The sequence below is a fragment of the Ceratotherium simum genome, chromosome 19 (genome assembly GCF_057802395.1).
Source record: "Ceratotherium simum simum isolate JZ-2026a chromosome 19, ASM5780239v1, whole genome shotgun sequence".
Taxonomy (NCBI): Eukaryota; Metazoa; Chordata; class Mammalia; order Perissodactyla; family Rhinocerotidae; genus Ceratotherium; species Ceratotherium simum.
In genome coordinates, this window is record NC_141918.1 from 2,386,124 (window position 1) to 2,392,918 (window position 6,795).

A 6,795-nucleotide genomic window follows, 5' to 3' on the forward strand; every position below is an offset into this window, starting at 1 on the left:
TTGATCTTCAAATATTGAATAAATGTTTTGAGTACCTACTTTGTACTAGGTAATTGGTATTTAAAACAGCGAGCTAAACATATCATCTTCTCCCCTCATGGAGCTTCCTTATAGTGTAATGGGAAGGACATCTATTAATCAGCCTCACAAGTTAATAATTTCAAATAAGTACCATGCAGGAAAAGCATAAAGTGTGTTAAGACCATATATAGCCTAATCTGGGAAGGCTGGGGACGTCTTCCCTGAAGATGTAACATTTGGATTATGGTAGACATACTGAACAGTCTGAGAGGGTAAAAGAATAGTGCTTGTAGGCTGTGCAAAGGCCCTGAGGTAAGGAGATGTGTGGCTTGTCCTAAATGATAATGGCCTAATTTATTAAGCATGTACTATATGCCAGACACTGTTATAAGCTTTTCAAATGTATGAATTCATTTATTCTTCACAATGACTGTATGTGATATGTACTATTATTACTCCCAATTTACAGAAGGACAAACTGAGGTTCACAGAAATAGTTTCTCCAGCAAGGCTGGGCTTTGAATGCACCATCTTACCCCAGAAGGTTAACCTGGCTAGATAAAAAATGAAAATAAATAAGATGTCCATATTTGTTTAGAGATGCAATATGGCCAAATCTTGATTATTATGGAAACTGGTTGTATGGGAGTTTGTTGAACTATGTTATCTTTTACTATGTTTAAATATTTTCATAATTTTTAAAATAAAAGAAGGCCTGTGTAACTGGAGCTCAGAGTAAGCTGGAAAGGTAGGCTGGGACCTGATCATGCAGGGCCTTGAAGCCATGTTCAAGATTCTGGTGTTACCCCACAAAGTCACTGAAGCTTTTCCCGTGGAGCAATAACACGATCGACTATGAATGTTGAAAAGATCACGATGGCAGTAATGAAAGCATTAGAGGGGACAAGTGTGAGTGCAAGCCGGTGCTGTAGTAATCACACTAACTAGGAATTACTACAGCTCGGGGGAAGGATACCGGGTGCCTGTGATCACAGGAATGCTGAAATAATAAGACAATGTGGATATTTCATTTGAAGTGTTCCTTTTAGAAACATGCAACGAGAACAGGAAAGAGTGTTCCTTTGTCCCAGTCAGCGCTTTGTTTTTTTTCTTCCTGAACAAACGATTATCAAAGATACTTGAATATACATGAAATATACAGCTGAAAAATAAACAGAAAATGATTAACGGAAGACATTGACAGAAAATTGATTTTAAAAACAAAAGTATTTATAAAGCATGTGAAACTACCAAAGCAAAAGCATTAAAATGTTTTAAACACGAAAGTGTTACATTTTTAAGATATAAACATAATAAAAAGTATAAAATTAGCATAAAATATCAACATTCCATTGTCTTCAGGGGAAAAGTACTTTATCAATGTAAAATGAAAACAATTATACTAGGTCAACTGTTGCCTGACCTTCCCAAACCCCCTGCCCGTTTGGGAAACGCCCCATAGCCCCTGTGACCGAGGGTCCTGTTTTGCGTCACTTCCTCTCTCCTGCCCGGTCGCCTCCTGTCAGCTAATTGGATTGAGGGTGGACAGCGGAGCTCAAGGCAAGTTTGTTTGTAGTGATATGACCTGGCAGATAAAAAATAAAGCCCATCAAATCTGACCATTGGAAATTTATATTGAAAGTAAGAAAAGAATTTGCAAATGGGAAGTAGCAGAGAGAGGACAGTGTGTTAAAATAAAATGACAGTCTAATAAGTTACCTTATTTCTAAGATGGGCTTTTTTTTGACATTTTAATCTCTGAATTAAGGCTATATCTTATCAAGTAAGGAACGAGTTTGCATCAGAATCACCTGAAAGACTTGATAAAATGTATTGCTGGCCCCTTCCTAGTTTCTGATTCAGGACTGTCTTCAGCGGGGCCTGCAAATTTGCATTTCTAACAAGTTCCCAAGGAAGGCCACACTTTGGGAATCACTGATGTATTTCTTCTTAATAGCATTTTCAGCCAGGTGTGTGAAAATCTCTTGATGCAGGGAAGACTAAGAAAGCACCAAGCATCAAAACATCTTGGATTCAATGACATACTGCATGAAATTATTTGATCGTATCTACTCAATATTTTATTTCTAATTACAATTAAACGTGAATAACTCTGAGGCATGTGATCACACCACACAGCTTTGCTTTTTTTTTTTTTAATTGTTATAGTCTGGATTTATCTTTCCTTTATGATCTTAACAACTTTATGTATTCTTTCATATGTTTCCCATATTTATATAATCTCTCTATATAGTAATATATGTATAAAGATGGGTTAATTTTTTTTCTCATAAAAACTGAGATAATATATAAACATTTTTCAGCATCTTTCTCTTGTCTCTCAGCAATATCTTGTGAAAATCAATCCAAGCCATTTGGTGTAATCAAAGTCAAAGTCAGTTATATGATGGACCATAATTTATTTAGCCATTCCCTACTCTATCAGTCTTGACAAGCTTGGTTGTGCTATAGTAACAATTCCAAAGTCTCAGCGGCTTACCCTCTCAAAAAAGTTTTCTTTCTTTGGCCATGCTACACGTCCAAAAGAGGAAGGCTTTTGGTTCTTCAGCTACCCAGACTGATGAAGCTCCAGGTTGATCCAAGCTTCCACAGCCACTGCAGAGTGGGAAGGGAACCTGGCATGTTGACTCTGGAAGCTACAAGCCAGAAGAGGCACATGGCTCCCACTCACACTGCACTGGCCCAAGCCTGTTAGGCGACACACCTCATTTCAAAAGGAACAAATAAATGCACTCTTACCATATTTTCAGGAGAGGAATTCTTTTAGCAGCTTAACTGACTACCGCGCTACTAATGGGCATTCACTTTGCTTCCAGTTTTTTGCAACCATGAGGATGTAATATAGTTTCCTGTTTGTATTTCTTTATACACTTGTAGTTTTATTTCTTTGGAATAGGTTCCCAGCTATTGCTGGATCAAAAATCATATGTATTTTTAATTTTTACAGATATTATCAGCTTGTTTTCCAAAAGGATGTAAGAATTTATATTTCTTCCAGGAATTTATTAAAATACAATTTTTCCTGCATTCCCAGCAGCAATAGCTATTATAGCTCTTTTTAATTTTGCAAGTCTTGAGCACATTAAGCTATTTTCATTGTTACTTTGATTTGAGCATTCTTTTTGTGATGGCTTTGCCTATCATATGTCCATTTTTCCATTGGATTAGTAGTTGTCTTTTTTTTTCTATTAATATTTAAGCCTTCTGCATATAACATTATCATTTATGTTATAAATGTATCTTTTCATAATCTATTATTTGTCTGTAGACTTTGTTTATAGTATATTTTCCATACAAAAATTTTTATTTTTATGTATTTTCTTAGTTTTCAATCTTGGTTAAGAAGCTCCTTCTTGACTCATGATAGTACATATAGTAACATTTCTTGCAAGATTTCTTTTCTAATTTAAGTAATAAAATTGTGTGGAATTTATTTCTGTGTATGGCAAAAGATATGAGTGTTATATTCTTAAGAATTTTATATTCTTCAAGATAGTCATTTGTGCCAACATCATTTATTAAAAATCCTTTTTGACATTAAAATGACTTTCCATCTTTGTCATATATTAAATGATTATGTTACTAATATTTATTTCTGAAATTTCAATTTGTTTTTTTTTTTGAGGAAGATCAGCCCTGAGCTAACATCTGCCAATCATCCTCTTTTTGCTAAGGAAGACTGGCCCTGGGCTAACATCCATGCCCATCTTCCTCTACTTTATATGGGACATCACCACAGCATGGCTTGACGAGCAGTGCATCAGTGCATGCCTGGGATCCGAACCCGGGCTGCTGCAGCAGAGCGCACACACTTAACCACTACACCACTGGGCTGGCCCCTCAATTTGTTTCTTTAATTGGTCTACGCATTACTTCATTATATCTGATAACTATAAGACATGGTGAAAGCTGTACTCAAAGGAAGTTTATAGACTTTAACACCTTCATTATTAAACCCAAAATGAAAAACAAAGGAATTAAAACCTCATTTTAAAAAATTAGGAACAGAACAATAAAATACATTTTTTTTTCAAAAAACTAGGAAGAGGAAATTAAGGAAGATAAACATTAATGAACTAAAACTTACTCTATCACATTACCCTACCCTGTCACAAAAAAACACACAAATCTGTTTTTTTTTTTTTGAAAACATAAACAAATCAGATAAACTCTTGAGCCTGATCAAGGAAAAAAGAGAAAAAGTAAAAAGGAAAATAACAGGGAGAAAGGAGACATCACAGATACAGAAAGGCTTTAAAAAGAGACTAACATTCAACCATTCCCAGCCATAAAAATGGGTGAAAATCTCACAGTTCATTTATAAGGCCAGCATACTGAAAAGAGATTTTCACATATTGAGCTATATGGGGTAGCTATTCTGGTTCAAAACCGATTTGGCTTGACCTAAAGAAGCCTGACTTATGGCCTATCAAACACACATAGTACATCTTCTTTAACCATTAAAGTAAAGAATGCATTAAACATTATCTCAAAGTAAAAGAATGCACTCCTCACGATAAGAATGCAGAGTCCCCTCAGACGCCCACCAGTATCAGGAATGCCTCTGTCAGCACTACTGAAGATGAGCTCCCTTTCCCGACATCAGGGTCATGTGGACCTGCTAATTTGCAACTGAATACATCTTTGAAACTTTGATGAATATGTGTCTTGGGCGTGTTTGATGTATGTTCTTTGTTCTAAAAATGTATAAAACTGTACTGAAAACCATGCTTCTCCAGAATGCTTTCTTCCTTTGAGGAAATTGCCTTCCCGGGTTATAATTCTCAGCTTGGATCAAGTAAAACTCACCTTATCTCTCTTATCTATAGAATGGTTATTGGTTATTTTGCATCAACAATACCTTTAATTAAAAAGTCTAGTAAATATGGTGTCAAAAAGGAAAACTAGGGGACCAGCCCCATGGCCTAGTGGTTACATTTGGCATGCTCCACTTCAGTGGCCCAGGTTTGGTTCCCAGGCACAGACATATACCACTTGTCGGTAGCAATGCTGTGGTGGAGACCCACATACAAAATAGAGGGAAATTGGCAACAGATGTTAGCTCAGGGTGAATCTTCCTCAGCAAAAAAATAAAATAAAATAATAAAAAAAAGGAAGACTAAGGTTATGTAATTTATGCTTCAAGACTGACAAAATCTAAATAAAATATTGGCAATTAGAATCCAGTAATAGCAAATAAATGATGCCCTATGATCAAGTTCAAGGGTGTTCAATATCAGAAACTATATCAACTTGTTATGTCAAAGATTAAATAAACATTCAATTATTCATAACACAATCTTTAAATGAGAATAGAGGACTCTGTTAAAATATAATGTAGACTATAACTTCCTAGTAACAAATAATACATTAAATGGCGAAATACTTAAAACCAGTTAAATTAATATCAAGAACTAGATGTTACAGAACCAGGTTTGTTTTGCCCGCTGCACGATTATGCCACTCACTGAGATGACGTATTTGCAGCAGAGAAACGATTCAATCACAAGGAAGCCAAGCAAGGAGACAGGAGAACCAATCTCAAATCCATCTCCCTAAAAAATGGGGATTAGGGATACTTATGGGATAAGGGCATAGGGTGGTCTGAACTGTGGGAATAGATGGAGGTGAGAAGAAGTGAGGTAATTGATGATCTGCACAAGTGTAGTCAAGCTTCATGGCTCTTCAGAGGACACATGTTCACAAAATGGCAGTTACCATGATCTGAGGGTGTTGTTTTTGGCTCCTTGACATCAAATGGTCACCTATCTGTCGTCCGAACAAGCCCAGTTGATGAGTCAGTGGTCTTAACCAGCCTGAACTGGATAAGGACTAGATTCTCAGTTCCTGAAAAAGTTAAGCACCTGTTACCATGGTGACCCAAGCATCAGAGATGTTATCTGTAGGGCGGGCTTTAGTAATGCATTATCAACTACTTTTGCAAACAGACAACTAAGTGAGTATAGTTAAAATTTGGCCCCCAGATTCATAGACAGGCTCACGTACTATTCAATATTGTTTTTGTACTCACAGCAGATGTACAAAGACAAGAAAATGAAATAACTAGTATAAACTTTGGGAAATAAGAGATAAAAGGAATTTTTTTGTTGAGTAGATGATTATATAACTAGAAAACTTAGGAAACTTGTTCTTTTTTAAAAAAAAGAAAATTTGGTACATTGTCTGGATACACAATGAGACTCTAGAAAAGAAATTGGGGGAAAAATTATTCACAAAAATGACCAAGTACTATAAAATACTTAGCAAGAAATTTAACAAGAAAAGGTCATTTAACAAATGACTTGAATGAGAAAACTACACAGTTTCATTGATGACCATAGAATAAGATCTGCAGGGGTCTGGCCCAGTGGCATAGTGGTTGGGTTCTCATGCTCTGCTTCAGCAGCCTGGGGTTTACAGGTTCGGATCCTGGGCATGGACCTACACACTGCTCGTCAAGCCATGCTGTGGCAGCCACCCGCATACAAAATAGAGGAAGACTGGCATAGATGTTAGCTCAGGGCCAGTCTTCCTCACATACACAAAAAAGATCTGCAGGAATGGCAAACCTAGATAATCATGTGCTTAGATGGGAAGGCATAATACTGTAAAAACGTCAATTCCTTCCTAATATTATACAACAGTAATTCAATTTTATACAATACCATTAGTGTTGTTTTAGATTAAACCATCTAAAAGCACATATAAAAGGAAAAATGGCTGAGAGGAGCCAGGAAAAGAGATATCAGAATG